The sequence below is a fragment of the Saccoglossus kowalevskii genome, chromosome 3 (genome assembly GCF_978046115.1).
Source record: "Saccoglossus kowalevskii chromosome 3, keSacKowa6.1, whole genome shotgun sequence".
In the NCBI taxonomy this organism is placed as follows: Eukaryota; Metazoa; Hemichordata; class Enteropneusta; family Harrimaniidae; genus Saccoglossus; species Saccoglossus kowalevskii.
The window spans coordinates 22,459,262-22,479,643 of NC_140643.1; positions in this window are offsets into that span (position 1 = coordinate 22,459,262).

Genomic DNA, 20,382 nt, shown 5'->3' on the forward strand with positions numbered 1-20,382 from the left:
GAATACAATAAATCAAAACAACACAATATATAAGGTTTCAGTCACTTTAATAAATAAATAATTGGGGTGCTGGTCACTGGATTATGTTAATTTACCAGAAGATGTTGCTGTCTGAGGTTCGTGTTATTTTTGATAAATTGGGCAACTGGTATTTGTACATTCAGATTTGTATCACCCATTAATTTTAAAAAATTGTTGTAGTCACTCATATTCGTGAAATTTATAATGTGCTTAGTAGTCTCTTCAAATAATGCTTTCCGCGATTTTTCGTAAAAGGGGCATGCATTCAATCATGAAATGGTACTCATCTTCTACTTTGTTATTTGAACACAGTTCGCAGGTTCTTTTTCCTATTTCAGTTTTTGGTTTGGTGTACCTCCCTGTTTCAATTTTTAGTTTATGGTTGCTCAGACGGAACATACTTAGACATTCACGTAGTTCGGCATTCTTTATTTTGATCACATAATTTTCTAAAGTAAATTCATTTTTGAAATTGTTGTACGTTCTGAGTTTATTTCTTCTGTTATTGTTAATTTCCCTTTTCCAGTATAATTTATATATTTTTTTCAACTTCCAAACCTAATTTCTTGGTTTCTCTGTCGTTCAGTATAGTTGTTGTTTCTGTTCGAACTTAATACAACCCCTAAATAGTTGTAGTGTCCAACCACATTAATTTCTTTACTCTCATAGAATAAGATATTGTTGTCTAATAGACGATTATTTTTATTGAAAACCATTATTTTTGTTTTCTCTGTATTAACATTCAGCTTCCAGTGTTTTGTGTATGTGGAGAGATTATCTAAGCTCTTTTGTAATCCATGTTTTGTTTCTGAAAGGATGACAATGTCGTCCGCAAAGAGGAGGCACCCAACTTTACTGTTTCCCAGTGTGGGTGGATTACATGTTGCAGTATCAAAAATTCCTGGTAGGTCATTAATAAACAAATTGAAAAGAGTTGGACTTAAGTTACACCCTTGTTTAACCCCAGTATGTGATGTGAATTCAGTTGTTAATCCATCATTAACCTTGACTTTATAGTTTACTTTACTGTACATGTCTTTTATAATGTTATAAATATTGCCTGTTATGCCAGATTTTAATAATTTTAAAAACATTCCTTCATGCCACACACTGTCAAATGCCTTCTTACGGTCTACGAAACAAGCATATAGTCTTTTGGGGTTTTGTTTGTTCTTATTTCCTGTAAGATCATTTACTAGTAGATTGTTGTTATGATGTGTAGGTACTTATTAATTATTGTTTTTAAAATGAAGAGGTTGTCTGATGTGCGACAATCTCTCCTGAATCCAAATTGCTTTTTAGAAATAATATTATTTTTTTCTAGGTATGATGTTATTCTTTGGTTAATTATATCCCCATACAGATTGATAGGACTATGCCTATATAGTTTGAAGGATTTGATTTTTTTCCTGATTTAAAAATTGGTACTATCAAACCCGAGCTCCATGATTTGGTGAATTTATTGCTATTATAAATGATATTAAAAAGTTTTTGCAGGGCATTGATAAGGTGTGATTGGCCAGATTTTAGAAATTCATTTGAAATATTATCTTCGGCAGTTGCTTTGTTATATTTTAATAACTTTATTGCTTTTATGATTTCACTTTGCAGGATTGGTCCATTAATATCTGGATTATCATCCATGTCTCTCTCCAAGGCGTTTAGTTCAGAATTAATGTTATTGTTTAGAGTACTATTGTCTTCCGTTGGTGGATTTAGCAATTTATTAAAGTAATTTAACCACTCATTTGGTGTTATTGAATTATGTATTTCATTACTGTTTCTATCATCATCTAAATCTCGTAATAATTTCCAGAATTTAGAGGAATCTCCCTTTAAACTCTCAAGTTCATTTAGTTGCGAAACTTTAAATTCATTTCTCTTTTTTTCAGTGTTTTTTTATATTCCTTTTAATACAGAAAAATCTGCCTCTTGGATATTTCTTCAGAAGAGATGAAATATTTCTAAACTCTTTTTTAAGTGACCAACAGTCTTGGTCAAACCATAATTGCTTTTTCCTTTTGGGATTAGTATTCTTTTTCTTTTTTGGTGTTATTTTTTTCAGGCTTTTGTCAGCTATGGATGAGACTAATGAAATAAAATCAGAGACAGGCTTGGTCGGGTCTTCATAGCTGTAATTTGTGTTGATAAATGTATTAATTTCACCATCCTTTGCCATTTGTAAAGTTGACAAGAATTTATCTTTTCCCTGATCATCCCAAATATATTTTGCTGGCATTGGTTGTAGATTGTAGTTACTCTTAACTATTGTTCAGCCATATTATTTACTTTTAGTGAAAGAGAGATCGAGCAGTGGTCTGAAATGTGTGTTATGTTTTGTATTCTAAAATACAAATGTTTTGATGTTATTGCATAATCGACAGTGCTGCTACCTCGTGGGGTATGACAGGTTAGTTTTCCCATGGAATCGCCAATGGTTCGTCCATTTAGAATTACTAGGTTACAGTCGAAACATAATTTAATTTAAGTAACGACCACATTTATTAACACTGCATTTTGAATTTATGTCCTTACTATTTCTTATTCTGAAATCGTCTTTGATATAGCCATCGGGAGTAGGTAAGTGGTCACTGTTTTCATCAATAATTGTGTCGCTTAGGCTGCTTATACGCGAATTGAAGTCTCCCATAAGTTATCTGTAATATGTCACCTTGTGAAGAGAATTGCGTAATTTCACTCTCCAAGTGTTTAAATAAATCTGTATCATTATGTTTATATATAGGTGAATTTTCTGGTGGAATATAGATACATCCTATAAATAAGTGTTTACCAGTTGTAAGAACGGATTTATCAATTTTGCACCAAAGGAAATCTGTTTTATTGTTGTTTACAACAGTAATGTATTTAGTAAATTTGTTTTTGAATAAGACAGCAACACCTCCTCGCTGGCGCTTAGCAGTATTTTTATAACGATCCAATCGAAAAAATTCATAATCAGCTAAGGTGGTTGGCATACGGACCTGATTAGTGCTATGAAGCCATGTTTTTTTGTAGACATAAAAAATCATGTGCTGTTACATTCTCATTCAGTTTGTCTCTACTAAAATGTACCCAATGTCAACACAAGCTATAGTTGGATCATGTTTGACCGATATGGAGTACATTTTTTTCGTTTAAGCCTTTCTTATCTTAGTAGCTGTGGGTTAGAACAGAGGCAAATCAGACGTGACGCAACTGAACTGGTTAATGTCAGAACTAAATGTTACTCTATTCAAGAATATTTGATGAATGAACTTGGCGATTCTCTAGAATGCTGTGTACAAACACAGACGGCGTACTCGTCTGCCACGGCAGATTTCATAAACAGACTCATGTCAAAGTGTAATTCAGCTTTGGCAACACTTGAAACATGTATCGAGAATGCTGCTATTAATCTACTTGGGTCTGCATGTGGTTGTTTCAAACCAACTGTCATTTCAAAGTCACTCGCCGAGTTTGTAAAGGATGCTATGAAGAATGATATAAACAATTTAGACATGCATTTTGTGTCACGCCCATTTGATAACCCTTGATTTGATAACCCTACCTATAGCATAGACCCTATAAAGTCCCCAGAAGAACTGAAGCAGAACACACCGATCTATTACGAATGCAAAGATAGTAGACAAGAAGGGATTTTATGCACTGCCTGAAAGCAATATTACGTCTCAGCGGGCAATACTATCTGCAGAGAAGATTCGCCATGCGGTCTCCATGGAGAAACGTACAGTTGGTGTTACACAGACTATAGCAATAACTGGGAATATTGCTGCACTGGTGTATGTGATTACCAAGGAGAAGATTATCGATGGTGTAATTCTGGTTCTAGATGGGCACACTGTAGCTACTACAATGACGGCCGAGGTGTGGGCAACAGAGGCGGATCCATGGCCCCCTCCAAACGCATGACGATTCATATCATCTGGATTACGCATAGCTTCTCTGCGATTTACGCTCCGTAATTTTAAGCGTAGCTTTTTTGTATTTTCATTGTATAAATACTACACTAATTTGAATTTTATAATTACTAATACTAGAAGTGATTCCTTTACCTAAATCACTTTCCAATATCATTCGAAATAAATGTTTCAGAATTATTTTTTCATTTATTGGTCAAACTCCTATTATGCACTGCAACGTTTTAGAGAAGAGCATAAATAACTCCCAGTGCAACAAAGTCATCTCTTTAACTTTATAAATTTCAATAACGTCATTTAAAAAAACAAAAACGTTCCAATGTTAAAATGTTGTGTCTTTGATTAGGCACTGATTTGGAACCATCATTTTAAATTTTATAAATTCTTACGAAATTTTAGTTTTGTTGAGAGTATTGTATACTATCACGTTGTAAAGAAGTTGCGAACAGTTTTATTTTATTAAGTTTTTGGGTTTCTGTCAAAGAAAATGTGGGTGTATAAATGAGACAAACAGCTTAAACATGTAACTAGGGTAGCGACTTTACGTTCGCACATTCGGTTCACACGTCGGTTGACTATTGTTTAGAATTTATTGTTTAGGGTGGAGATTATAAACATAATAATAATAACTTTATTGTCAACCTATCTCCATTGAGATCTGGACTAACATACAATTAAGATTAAAAGATACAGAAAATATAAATTTAAAATACAACAACAATAAATAAAAGTATAATCGAAAAAGAAAAAATAACTGTTAAAATAGTCTTTGACAAAGTAGTAAATAAATAGTTTACATATAAATGTAAAAATGCATTATATTTTCAGGGCAGCTGGCAATCTCTGTATATTTTCTTTTCTCATAAGAAAGCATTTGTGAATGTATTTTGATATTTTGAGAATCAGTTTTTCATCTTTGTTATTTAGAAGAGTTTCTAATTTCTCTCTATTGGTATTGTTAGGGTGTATTTTTAATTTTTTGAATATATCGTTTCTTTCATTTATGTATAATTTACAATTTAGAAGAAAGTGTATTTCATCCTCTACTTTATTAGCTTTACAAATGGGACATTTTATTATATTAGAGGAATTTGATAAACAGATTGTTTACTTATTGTATTTAGTAGTGGCGACTTCGGAAGGCTTTAACCGTGAGCCACATCCCTGGTAATCACGTGGTCGTGTCAACTGCAGCGATTGACTGGTCGCATTGTTACTCTGCCACGCCTTAGAGGTTTCACTTTGTAAACTTTGGTATAAGGGAGGGAGGTAGAAAAAACGGTACAGCGAGGAGTTACCTCGGCTAATTGATTGTGTGAATAAAGCTGGACTATCTGTAATGAACTTATGTGTATTCATTTGGGTCGAATCTGGTATCTCTACGTGTAAGTGACATCAACTAAGCGAGACGAAATTCCCTGATCCTCGAACATAATGCTAGCCAAAATAAAATAGTTTTCGCGCAGTTTTGCCTTGAAATGTGAGAGTCATTGCAATTAATGCGTGGCCGTGTATATGTGTTTTTGTATGTATGTATGTATGAATGTGACGTGGAGTTCTGGTGACGTAAGCTCTTGAGTGAAACCGAAAGTACACGTGATGAATAGGTCAATAGTGCAACATGTGCTACTTCTTTAGTTGCAGGACAGTGACCCATGTGATTAAATTGCAAACCACGCAATTCTATTTTTGAAACAGATGTCACAGTGTTGGAATTTGCTGAGCATGGTTGTTGTTTTCAACTGAAATAAATATAACATATTTCTATATTAATTTGGTAAATCTCAAATAGAAAACTAGTTTATCCCGCTAAAAAAATTGTCATTCCCTATTTACTAATATGTGCTCTAGTTTTGGACACATTGTAATCGTTGAGAATACTCGTTTTATTTATTCAAAATGGCCGCCATGAACAATGTCCTCACACGACATAAGTCTGCCATGATATATGGAGACATTAAGCAGGAACATTGTATTTTGACAATTCAAAATGAGGTTTGACAGTGGAGGATATTGTAGCAAAGATGTGGGAAGTTGATGATAGCAGGGAATCATCTCGTAGCCGGCAATGTGCTGACATTTTCTTTGTCATTTCTGACAGAAGCGATTTTTCCATGGCTCATGTACTTTTTAAAGGGTGATGGTGGTCGCGTCGCTCATGTGCGACATTTGTTGATAAACATTGATTTTCCCACATTCCAAATGCGCTTTTCAATTGAAAATCATGAGTACGAGTTTTGCCCTGAGCGAAAAATGCACTAATTACTGCCGGTGACTCCTTTGATACCTGCCACGTCTCAGTCAAAGTCGCCATCTTTATTCATATGAGTCCAATAATTCGCGACACCGCCCTTTAACTTATTATCTGTTTGCTCAGTGCCCGCAGTCGAGAATTAACAATTGTGTAGTTGTTTGTTATTCTTCGTTCTGTCAACCGTAGTACTGTTAATATTAGCCATACCTTGCATTATTCATGGTCTTTCACATAATCTTCAATGACACTAATCTCAGACAGAAAATAAATCGGTGTCTGTTTTAAATTGTGTCATTTGACACCGACTATGTAGCTGTTATCTTACACGACTAGGGTGCATTCGTTCACAAATCTTGCGTTTAGATGACGACGGGTGTAATGACCATATTTAAAATTTGCCATTCACCCATTGCAAGACTGGTTATATAAACCTGAACGGGGTCACGAATCAGTTAACCTTCTTGTGATTGGTGCATGTCAACATTCTAAATAGCCACGCCTCCATCTGTGCCTGATACCAGCCAATAACCCCACGACCACCATCCATTACATTGATAAAATGCCTGACTTTAGCAAATTACAGATAGTCCAGCTTCATTATCCAAACGGTCAGCTGAAGCACCCCCCCCCGCTGTCTCGCTCTCTCGTTCTCCTCTTACCAAAGTGTTAAAGTAAACATGCGATCAGCCAATCGCTGCACTCGTTGGCACGATCACGTGATTACTGGGGAAGGGGCAACTAAATACAATTTAACAGTAAATATATTTATCAAATTCCTGTAATATATGTTTATAATCTCCACCCCAAACATGTAAGTTGTTGATTCTAAACAATACCGAACCGAATGTGCGTACGTGATGTCGCTGTGGTAACAATATTATTGCATAAACGCATATGTTTATTAGTAAAGATTAGGAGAATACACATGATTGTGAGACTGCAGCAATAGTCAGGTATAACAATTTTTCAGCAAAAAATGATATAGTTGGTAACGTTTCATTGAATGGATATATTTAGGTGTTCACGTAATGTTTCCAGTGATAGTGGATTTACCATGGTATACATAAGTGAAAGTAAAAATACACTACAGTGTGAAATCAGTACAGGAAAACGAGGATACATATTACTCGCTATTGTAAAGTGTTACAGTTTTTATATACAGAGCTATTTTAAAAGTTCAGCACATATAAAAAAATCATATTTTGAAATTTGTCAAGTGGCCAGTGTCCGATAAGGGCTCTCTATGGCAGGGGTTCGCTCCGGCGGAACCGAGCCTTCATTTGGAGAGAGTCCGCCGCATTGGTAATAAATATTCATGATGGTAAGATTTTATGCTAATGCTATGTCTAAAAGAGGTTGGATAAGTCACAGTCACTTGTTTAAATTACTATTAATCAATAGAGAAAATATATGAGGGAATAAGTATTTATTTGGGGACGTTTGGGTTAACATAAATGCATTTTTCCGTACTAATCTTTATCGAAAAATCGAGAGCGGTTTCGAAAATACTGTATTATTCCATGAGAAATCCGTCTCCGCTATCAACCAGGTGTGATTGCTGTAAATGACCTGGAATCAGAGCATTGCATTCCCTACCCGCCTTCTCCTCCCCTGAGACCAGTGAGATACCGGTTTTGTTCCCAGTTCCGACTACACGCCAAGGCCACGGGAGACTATGAACAAATGCAGTCAAGGGGGAAACTGTCGTCGAAACAATCAGTATTGACATAATTAGAAGCGATGTACACAAAGGGGACGGTGACTGTGTAGTTTGCGACGCCCCGGACAACGTGATGAGTCCCAACAGCAATTCCGACAATTTGCCAAGAAGGAAGACTCTCACTGTACCGTCGTGTAAGGGGTGAGAAATTGTCATCGAAACAATCAGTATTGAAAAAATTGAAGCAATGTACACGTAGAAACCCCAATAAGCAATAACAACAACTCACCAAGGCGCCCAAAACGGACTCTGAAAAGAAAAGTAACATCACTGTACCGTCGTGCAAGAGGGCGTGTAAACAAAAGAAGCACACAAGAAGATGTCAGCGACTGTGAATTGAGCACCAGTATATCCACCCACTCCAAAACACATCCGACCCCATCTCCGCCGCATACATACTGCCTCCTCTTCAAATCAACAGACTGTCTCCCTGGTACAACCAAAACGCCAAACCTCTGCCAAGCATTGTCGATTGAGATTATTCCTCAGCTCCTGAGAGCGAGGTTATTTGTAGATATGTTGGCGATCGACGCTGTGTCTTCAGGGCTCATACCACTAATTGAATTTCCATAGACGACAATGTTAACATATGACGAGATTGCTATATGAAAATGACGAAGAAAGTTGAAAATATGGCTCAAAAATAGGAAATCAACATGCCAGTAATCAACCATATGAAAAAACTAACATGTTGGCCAGCTCAAACTCTTGCAAATCTCAGGTAAACAAGACACACCTACTGTATTTGGATTGCACCAAGAGAAATCACTGGAAAAACACCAAGATTAGAACATCCATTAACACACAGAATAAACCCACAGGTACACAGCCGCTAAGTAGTAAACAAAAAACCACATGTTGGTCTCACCTCTGACCCAGGTGATTACACCCTCAAACAGGGAGCACCTGAGAAAAATAATATTTAAAAAATTTCATTGGTTCTTGCTAGGCATTTAAATTGGTTAATTGGTCATTGGTTAATTAGTGGCATGAGACCTGCAGAAGTACTATGGGAGATTGCATGATGGGAGTGAAAAGTCTTTTGATCAGTAAAATAATTTTAGAAAAGTGAAAACTAAAGAGACTGTGAAATAAAGGTTGGTTTTAAATATTAAATATCATGACATTTGGATGTAATAATGAAAGGAAATGAAAGGGTATGGGTATGAAAGGGCAGTACATGTAGACGGAACGCAAGGTCAGAATCCGGGTCAAAATACGTCACAATACATTCATCACGGCGGTTGCAAAGTGTCAACAACTATCGATGAGGTAAAAGACTTCGATTGCAGTTTGCGTGAATGGCCGGGGAGAAAAATTTGTGCAAATTCTGTGCTTCAGTAACAGTATTTGCTTCTTTTTTTGTGCAATGGAAATTAATACAAGAAATGCTGCCAATAAACATGCCCTTCTAGTACACAAAACAACCCTTGGACGTTTATCTTGAGAAATTGAGAAGGCGAAAATCCCCTGGGACAGTCGTTGTGAAACAATAGACATGCTTCGCCAGGGTATCAAGTTTATTTTGATTATTTGAAGATGGAAACTGCTGCTTTATGGATGAGCAAAGTTCAATGTCATTGGCACAGTAATGACGTTTTTAGAGGGGTGACTGGCTAGAAGTATTCGCCGTGACTCCGGACTTTTCATTCGGGTTTATGCAACACTTACTTGTTACTATCAAGAAGGTTTAATGTCTTGTTTGTATTTGCACAATGTGAATGAGGGATTTATTGTCAAAATATATACAGGTGCTTGTATGCCTATTCAAACCATACATAATTCGACTAATGCACACCCGTTTCATGTGTTAAAAAAACATTGTGATGTTCTCATGGAATTGTTAAATCTTGGTATCATTCCCAACTGTCGCCAAACTGTACGTTTTGACGACTTGTATGCACTTCTGGGACTTGTAATAATTTTCTGGAAAATGTACAGCAAATCACATATTTTCCTTATTAATTTTTCATAGATTTTCTAAATTTCAGTTTTTATTGTTCATAATTATTTACAGTAATAACATATTTTTCCGATTGTGTGCATGACACCTTTGTCCACACACAATAAGACAAGATGATATGTACAGATATGTGCGAGTATGTTTCATGGATTAATAGGCCACTCCTTTGCTTCAATTCCAACTACATCTCTGGAAATATCACTTGCTGTTTATCATCCATATTTTGATATCCCACAATGTGTTGATTGCGTATCTGGAAATTCTAACTACCATTTCGCAAAATTTGACCAGCCTTGCTTCTATCAGGGGGAAATCTCTCTCTCGGGGTTCTCCACACTTGTCAGGGGGAAAACTCGTCTCGTCTCTCTATCTCGTCCCCTTGAGGTACGGAATCGGGAAAGTCACTTATACTTTACAGTCAAATAAGACGCACACAACGAAATACGTTTCAGCTCTCGTCTTAGTCGATCTTTCGGAGCACTCTATAAGACACAGCGCCCTGGGGAAAAATCTCCAAGACTCCCTTAGACTGAACCAAGACTAGCCCAAGACTGGACTGCCTCAAGGCTCGCCCCTGGACTCTCTCGGACTGACTGCGTCTGTCGTGGAGTATTCGCCAAGACCAACTCAAACTCTCTTTATTCATTTTCAAAACTCTAACCAATTACAAAGCAGTAAAAAGACTCTAGGGCGTAACCTTCAATCATAAAGCCAATCAAACCAAGTACTGAATACGTCATATCTTTTGATTAATCGTTCACTACATTAATAACTACGGATGTCAGAATAGCGACGGTATCTTGTAATTAGTTCCAAACCACTGAGCCAAGTTCCGTCCAAAACTTCAAATAGGCCTACACGATGACAGACATAACACAGCAATTCAGCTAATAATCAGCTAATTAAGTCGGTTAACAGATACGCAAAAACAAATTCATGACACATCCCTTCACCCAAACTGAGATATGCCTCTCGGCATTGCACGTTCACAAATCAAAAATACCGTCAGCCACTCATCGTCATAGGGTTAAATACAATACTAATAATAAAAGGTATAAATCAAAAAGAGTAAAACACACTAATTAAGTACAATGATTATAAAGTCTAAATACAATGGTTATAAAGTTTCAAATATCAACGGTTATAAATCAAAAACAAGGGAAAGGCTACCAATCGACTCACTTTTCTCAAACAGTTCGCTAAGATAACCCGTCGCTTCACTTTCTCCGTTACTAAGGTTACAAACTCTATGTCAAAAGGTCAAAAAAAACTAAGGCGTGGCGGTGTAACCATGCGATCAGCCAATCGCTGCAGTCGACAGCATGATCACGTGATTACCAGGGATGCGTCTCTCGGTTAAAGCATTGCAAAGCGGTAACTAATAAAGAATGAATGAAAAAGCTATTAATCAAACTCCTGTCACATACGCTTATAAACTTCAACTGAACTCAAAAGTCGTTAATAATCTAAACAAAAGTCATACGGCGTGGAAACAGAATGCAAAGACGAATGTCGCTTTCATAACACATTACTCCTCTGGCAATAAAGACGGGAAAAAGACTAAAACGATAGAAACTACTGAATTACATATAAGCCTGTCAATCATGAACAAAAGCTTGCGATATCAAACAATACATATATAAGCGCACCAAACTCTCACCTCAAAAAGACATTAAAAAACGTTACAAAGGTGCTCTCCACTCAAAAAGCGTCAGAAGTATTCCGGAACAACACATAAACAAAAACAACTCTTAAAACGTCGATATCTCTGTACTCGACAAATCTCAAAACTCTGAAAAACTCATTGGGGCATTACTCTCCCCATCATAATCCGTACTCATAAACTCATTAAAACACCATAAAAACTTCACAAAACTCAAAACACTGTGTTGCAAATACTTGTCCACTGAAACGCGCTTAAATCGTTATAAAGGACCTCGCACGTCATATCAGTTCAAAACAAAGATCTGGGCGCTTACATAACATACAATTCGACATCACTAAAAGAAACGGTAAAAACGATAGGAAAAGCAAGCAATACATTACATTACTGAGCAATAGGGTTAGGATTCTGGAAAAGAGTTCAACGTCCTTGAGTTACACAGTGTCAGTTACAGTGTCCAGTGAGCGGTTCTCTAAGCAATACACAGATAGCTAAAGTCAAAGTCTATAAGCGTCTTCTCTCTTGTCGCGTTAGTCCGGGTCGTTCTTTCATCTTCTTGTCTTTAATGTCGCTCAATTCTTAATTATACAGTCCTATCCGGTACTGGTCCTTCCGAAGGGGTTCTGAAATCTTCATCTCTTCAGCGTTGTACATCGGTGTCGTTCGGGTAAAGTCGTTAGTCGTCAAACGCAGTTTCCGAGTCGTCTCTGCCATCGCTGCTAGTTAGTTCGGTTCACAAGAAAGACACATCTTCGCCATTCCACTTCTCTTCACAGGATGTCAATGTGTGTTAAACACCTGCCCGGGTTCATCCAAAACGTATCAGGGGGAAATCTCTCTCTCGGGGTTCTCCACACTTGTCAGGGGGAAAACTCGTCTCGTCTCTCTATCTCGTCCCCTTGAGGTACGGAATCGGGAAAGTCACTTATACTTTACAGTCAAATAAGACGCACACAACGAAATACGTTTCAGCTCTCGTCTTAGTCGATCTTTCGGAGCACTCTATAAGACACAGCGCCCTGGGGAAAAATCTCCAAGACTTCCTTAGACTGAACCAAGACTAGCCCAAGACTGGACTGCCTCAAGGCTCGCCCCTGGACTCTCTCGGACTGACTGCGTCTGTCGTGGAGTATTCGCCAAGACCAACTCAAACTCTCTTTATTCATTTTCAAAACTCTAACCAATTACAAAGCAGTAAAAAGACTCTAGGGCGTAACCTTCAATCATAAAGCCAATCAAACCAAGTACTGAATACGTCATATCTTTTGATTAATCGTTCACTACATTAATAACTACGGATGTCAGAATAGCGACGGTATCTTGTAATTAGTTCCAAACCACTGAGCCAAGTTCCGTCCAAAACTTCAAATAGGCCTACACGATGACAGACATAACACAGCAATTCAGCTAATAATCAGCTAATTAAGTCGGTTAACAGATACACAAAAACAAATTCATGACACTTCTACCAGTCCTTCACAGTGAAGGTTAATTCAGATATATTGTAAATTACACAGAGATAACATTACAATACATTCTCCTTCACATTCCCATGTATTGCATAACAATCTTTGAGCTGAGGCAATTATGGTTCTACAACCATCACCAGTTTTCTTGTTTTCTATTGTAATGTCAATTTCTTGCGATTACTCGGAGCATGAAGCGTAACCACAGACCGTCTAGGTGCTGTAACTAAATCCTGGTGTAAGCACCGGTTAGGCAGTCTTGAACTATGTATTTAAAGCCAGCTGGTAACTATTTTGTTTGGTAACTATTTGCTGCAAATGCAACAAAAGTCAATACAAGTAACCTGTAGAATGCTGTGTGGGTAATATTTTTATATTGATTCTTGTTGCATTTGCAGCAAATAGTTACCAAACAATGAGAAATCTATTGGATTGGATTTACCTCTCAGCTGGCTTCAAATACATAGTTGAAGCCTGCCTAACAGGTGCTTATACAAGGATTTAATTATGCACCTAGACGGTCTGTGGTTACAGCTTCATGTTCCGAGTAATCGCAAGAAATTGACATTACAATAAAAAATAAAAGACTGGCACTCCAAAGCAATTAATAGCAAGTGAAATTCCTCGGATTGAAACCTAGACTTTGAAGTCACTGGTGTAGGCAATGAATAACTTCAAGTTGGCATAAAGACGAGGTAGTTTATTTAACCAGTGCTGAGCTAGAAGCTGAAATTGTTGTCATATAATTTGTTTATTTCAATTTTTCCTGAAGTCAAATAGAATATATTGGTGAATGGATGTTTTGGGGGTGTTGTTTACACTGTGTATGGAATTGGTAGGGTTGGGTGTCATATATTTTGTTCATTTTCAACCAACTCTCATGAAATCACATAGAATTTCACTTAATTTATTTTCGTTTTCAAGCATTACGTGTGAATCCAGTTTTCACTGTGCTGTGTCAAGTCTCAATGGAGTATGAGGGAACTGGCATTTTCACTGGAATTTATTTTATGGAAAAATGTTTTCAGTGAAAATAAAGTATGCCACATTATTACATATGTACTACAGTTTATTTTGATTCGTACCTGAAATCAAAATCGGTATTTCCACACCACATATGCAAATGAGGTCTGAGAGCAAACAAATTACTAGTAGTCCTTTCAAAAGTAGCGTTTTTTGAAACAGCAAAAATAAACTATATTTAGAAGTACGATATTTTACCATTGGGTACATGAATATACTTGCCGACTGAAATAAATTTTGAACAAAAGTAATGGTACTTCTAGGCAGTCACTTATTTTGACTAAAACTAATTTGCATATCACTCATGCAATAAGGTTTTTGGTATTTTCACGGTCAATATGCAAATGAACATGGTATTGGCGATACGCTCCACTGGGATTGCTCTTGTAATCACTTTTGGGTGTCTTGGCTTGGCCGATTTCGCTCAAACTTAGCAGGTAGATCACTCCTTCATCAGAAAAAAATCTGGAGAACAAATGTGCCCACCGTTGCCATAGCAACAGCCAAAAAACTGATTTTTTGATAGCTTCGCGCTAAATGTATCTCCTCCAACAAATTTAGGATACAACATCTCAGACATAGCTCATTTTACTTAGCTTGAGTGTGGGCACAAAGTTACTTTTTGTAAAATCCTAAAACAAATTCTGACCACCGTTTCCATGGCAACAGCTCAAAACTGATTCTTAAAATACCTTCACGCCAGATGTATCACACCTTACATTTCCATGATTGAAAAGCACGGACGTAGCTCATTTCACTCAGCATGAATGTGGGCAACAATTTACTGTTTTTTTATGTCTATTTTCATTACCGAGAAAATGGACCCCAACGTTGGGGTAACTTTTCACCAGCAACAGCTTTTAACTCCTCTCTTCAGTGGTGGATCCAGAGGGGGGCAGGGGGCCATGGCCCCCTCCAAACGCATGACGATTTATATCATCCGGATTACGCATAGCTTCTCTGCGATTTACGCTCCGTAATTTTAAGCGTAGCTTGGCCCCATCCAATACATTTTGCTGGATCCGCCACTGCCTCTCTTGGCTAATTTTGTTCATACATGACAGGCAGGTCGTACCGTCGCTAATTGGAAAAACAATCCTGGCCCACAGCTACCATGGCAACAGCCAGAAACTGTTTTTTTTTAATACTTTCGCGCCAACTTTACTGCTCAAATTGATATTGTAATATCGTCTGTTGCCTTTGCTTGCTCTGCATAATAATACACTTCGCCATATTTTGCGGACCCCCTTGTCAGTGAAACAGACGTTTCTGCTATTTCACGAAAAGAAGAAAAATGACCAGTGATCGGATTACCGCCACACAATATAATTTCGTTAACAATCATATTTTCAACCTCTGATGTTTTTGACCGTCTCTTCAATATTTTACCGGTGGCAGGAACGGTATTAGCCATATTTCTGGCATTTGACGGTCGAATATCGTGAGAAGCAACGCAGATAAACTTATTTATTCTGTGGGCGTGGTTTAGAGTGGAGACGGTTGGCGGGTTCACTTTTATTTTTCGTGCGTCAACCTTTTCACTTTGGCGCGTAGATGTTTTGCAAGTTGTTTGACAGCTAACAAAAAGATCGTGCGACGCGCACCGTCGGCGGCGTCTTTTTTATGACGTTTTGAACACTTAGCCAATTTGAGCAGTATTACCAGTCTTGTAATAGCAGTGTTTAAATGATTATGCCTTTTATTTTGGCTACGTTGCACACCGGCGCCGACATTGTTACACTGTATCAACGTAATCTCAACGCAACTTTAAACTTTGAATGAAATGTAAATGCTGCCTCCAATTTAGCAAATAATATCGCAAAACGGTTGGAAATACTACATTTAACGGCAGCATACGTCCTAGCAATAAAATCAAGTGACTTCTAAAGACTGAATGTTTTTTGCGAACTTCGTATACGATGCCCGGTTTTAGTTATAAACCGACGTTAGCTTCACGTTCATGTCCTAGCATCGCCAACCAGCCTATCGGCTTGTTTTCATTGGCAACCGGACTACTTTTATTTTGTATACAAATTTTCGTCTGCTATTTTTATCCAGTTCAAATCGCTCAGCAACATTTTTGGCATACTAAGTGTACATCACATGGAATACTACGATTGAGAGAACTTGGTGTATGTTGAGTTTTATAAATCCTGAAGGGCTCTCGAAGACCCCCCCCCCCCGCAGTAAAATTCGCGATTGCCTCAAGATCAAAGTACCAGGAGGTTTCTGCTGGCGACGTTGCGACGTTACCCAGTTCCAAATAAAGATTACCAACGCCAAATGAGCAACATTTTAACCGGTAATCAAGATTCATTCAATCCACGGCTAACAAGTTACATCACAAGCGAAGTTGTAGCGTGCAGCTCAGCGACGAAAGTCATCCCGCCAGTGGAGTACCGCAGTAGCATGGCATGTTTGCCAATGCAAAATTCTGTGGAGGAACTTTTAACTTCAACAGAAATTTGTGTCAACCCTTCACTATTGTATTCAAACGAATCACGTGGTGTGCCGTTCTTCTTCAAACCCGGCATTCAATCAATAGGGGAGTTTCAGTTAAGAAAAAAACATCATGCAAATCATGCAAATTCAACATTTTCAAATACTAAAACAGAAATGTTCAGCGATGCAAAAGAAGGATAGATGTTACTTTTCAGTATACACATCTCTGTTGATACTATACCTCACATATTCTACTCCCAATTATTCCTGCGTAAAATGGACTAGTCTCTTTTCATGTTGACATTCAGAGTAAAATCACGTGACAGGCTGTTAAAATTGGCTGTTGCATACAGTTTCGCCGGTCTGGAAAATGTGTTTAATTAGCTTTCATTCAAGCAACAATGCAGATTTCCCAGTGGGAGTGAATCTATTCGACTCTGCCATTAAAAAATAGGGGTGTTTTGAGCAAAAAACGAAAAACTCTGGAGTGCACACAACACACTGAATTTCGAAACAAATCTTGCATTATTTACAGCAGCAGAATACCACAAAAATATCAGACGACACATGGAAACACTATATATTGTATTTCGGCCTGAACCCTCTCTATTGCAATTCCAGGAATTACACCCATATGTGCACCCATTTTTCACCTTGGTATCACCCACCTCCGAAAACAAACTCTTAATACCACGCTGAAGCGTTTGGTAATAAATATATTACCCACACATCATTCTACAGGTTACTTGTTTAGTCTTGAGCTTGATCCAATTCGGATGGTGACGAAGCGCCCACAAATCCGTATTTGGCTGTACGCATGTGCGTAGTGTCGCGATGCTGATCCGAGGAATTCACGGAAATCAGTTTATTTGATTCGTATAGAAGATAGTATACGATGCTGCCCTCAACATAAAGTATCTCCATAAAGTTAAGAATTTGAATTTAACCTTTTAAAAGCATTTTCATGTTGATCCCTTAAATTAAATACTAGTACTAGTAGGAAACTTGGAATCTGGATGAAATTCCCAAACCTCGACTCGGAGTGACGCCCCCGTTGTCGACGCAATGAAATATTGCGAGGAATACGACTTTCCGAGGGTTACCTCCAATGAACAGCGTAATTTTATAACGATGAATGAGGACATTTTACCACTCTGTATATCGGCATAATTCCGACAGAGCAAAGCGCCTTCTTTTATGTTTTCCTTTGTTCCTTCGACTTCGAGTTGACAGCAAAAATGACCCGATGAACTTGTATTATAATTGCTACCTGAGACGGAAAGTGGGCGATCGCAAAGAACAAACAAATAATTACGATTTAGACATTGTACAAGACATATTTTTGGTAAATTTATATAAATTTTAGCCTGAACGAAACTTTGCCTAAAATTTGCGATGCGACATGACATATATGTTTCCTTGGCAAACTCTATATAATGTAAATTACTCCGTCATCATAGTCCGCGACGTGTGTCCATAGCCTCATTTAGTTGCCATGGTAACTTCCCAATAACAACATTGACCTAGATGAGTGTTAATGTGGCGTTTTATGATTCCCAACGCTTCCTCATAATGCAACCACGCCGTGCTGGTGATGGGAATACAATGTAATAATGTTTGCCAACGCTACGTGCTACTAGTTAGCTTCGTTTTCCCTAATCCATACAAGTATGTATTTCCCATTCAAGCGGTACGTTCGGCACACATCATGATTGCTGTTATTAATAAAAAAAAATATTGTTGGTTTTTAATTGTTCAGATTAATTTTATTATTCAACAAAAGTACCTTTTATTTCGTTAACCCTGACAAACGTTGGCGATCATTGAGAATACAAGCATAAGAATTTGAAAGGCTAACATTGATGTGCTTGCTAAAACGGGGAAAATCACACACAAGCAGTAATACGAATAATAGGTTCGTAGTACCGTATAATGAGGATAGACTGACTGGGAAAAATTATTATTACACACCAAGTTTAATCTTAAATGTTTCTAAAACAGGCAGTTTGCATGAGCAGCATTGATTTTAACGTCCCCAGAATCTTAGGCAGGCTAATATTATTATTCTGAACATGTATGACGATCTGTTCAAATTACTATCACCGCACAGAGACAGAACATCTCGCTATATATAGGTGATATCAGAAGCAGGGCGATTTCACATCGATCAAATTATCCCGTCTTCAGCGTACTCTGCGTGAAGCTCGTTACCTAGCAACTGTTCTGAGGCCCGACGATTTGTAGATTTTCCACAAAGAACCATTTGGCGTGTCACGTGATATGCAAATTGCGCTGTTTTTCTTCATGACTGAGCGGCCTCTCAGTATCTCAGGGTATATATATATGTATCAGTTCGTGATTGTGGGTGATCAACGGACTTGAGAGAGAAACGATCGGGTGGCAGCATTCAAGCGTGCATTGACCACGAGGATCGCCATCCACTCAGATCCGTACTGAGTCCACCACTCCGTGACTGCAAATGATGTTGGCAATTGCCGATGCCGATTGCACAACCATCATTGCTCCGTAATTCCTCACAGGTCAGTTTATGAGCTCACACCGATTTAAAGAGACAACACAAAAACAAAAACAAAACCACTGACAGTGTCGCGGTTTTAGCAAGGAAAGGTGTTTGATTCAGGTGGATCATCCTATCGGTGTCAGAGAACGCACTGACAGAATTGATGGAGCAAACGCATGCAGTAGCAAACCGTAAGTCGTTAGCAGGTCACACTAGCGTCCAACAACGTTCGCTCGACTCCTTCATTCAGGCAGGATATGATGTTAACAAGTAAGTGTTATGATATAGAACAACGCATGTACTTTTCCTTCATGTTCGTTTCTTATACTTATTGCTTCCGGCTGGAAAACACCATATGGACACGTGTCATGCGATATTACAGAGAGGTTTTAAAATACGGTGTATTATCATTGACTTATGCAAATAGTGTTTGTTTACGTTCAAGGTGGGTATGTCTACAAGACATTGGTCGGATCGTTCAGCGTACGGTTGAACTTCGTATTCCGTTTGGTGTTTATTACTTGTATGTTGTCAAAAACTCAGATTCAATGTTGATATTTAGTTGTATGCTATTCCAATGCGAGAGTTTACCGTGCGACCCCGTTCTTTCTCCTACCAAATTTCAATCAATGAGCTCGCTGTCGATACTACCTAGGGCAATTACAATTAGCCGAAACTTGTGTTCGATCTCGAGGTATCACCTTGGTACGCATATCTCTAGTGTAGTAGTAAGGAGCGCTATTGGGACTCACGCTACGTGCGATAATTGGGATAAGACGGAATCGGTCGGATGCTGAAGTCGTTTGCAGATTTAAAATACAGCCGGAACTATATTATTATCAGTCTGATATTATTCTTATTTCTCTTTTCAATAAATGAAAGAGGAATGAGTTTCCACCAATTATGACAAATATTTTACGCTAAATGATGACTTCCGTTATTATATCTATTATGTTGACAAATTGACATTATCACCCTTACTGAAATACACATTTGAATAGGGCTTTTCCTGAGTATCAAACCACTTTCCTCGTAGCCAGTGATTGCAGTGTCAGTGTGTTATTACACCCCGGTTACCTCTGTTACGACTGAGGATCATGGTATTGGCCATTACTGACTATGTCACGTGCAAAATATATAATTACGTCCTCAAATGTTACGCGATTAACGTAATACATATATGGGATCATTTGAAGTAACCAATATGCACTGGCGTTACGCTCACTGTGAAATGTAATCATGGCAGTCCCGTATTCACGTGAGTTCATTTACATGAATAATGTTGTAACGGGTCACCCGAAGTCTACACATACACGGCTAATAAGTCCAGTAATTATGAATTTCTCTGAATTATACATTGTGATTTTATTGTTATGCTGTTGTTCACAAATT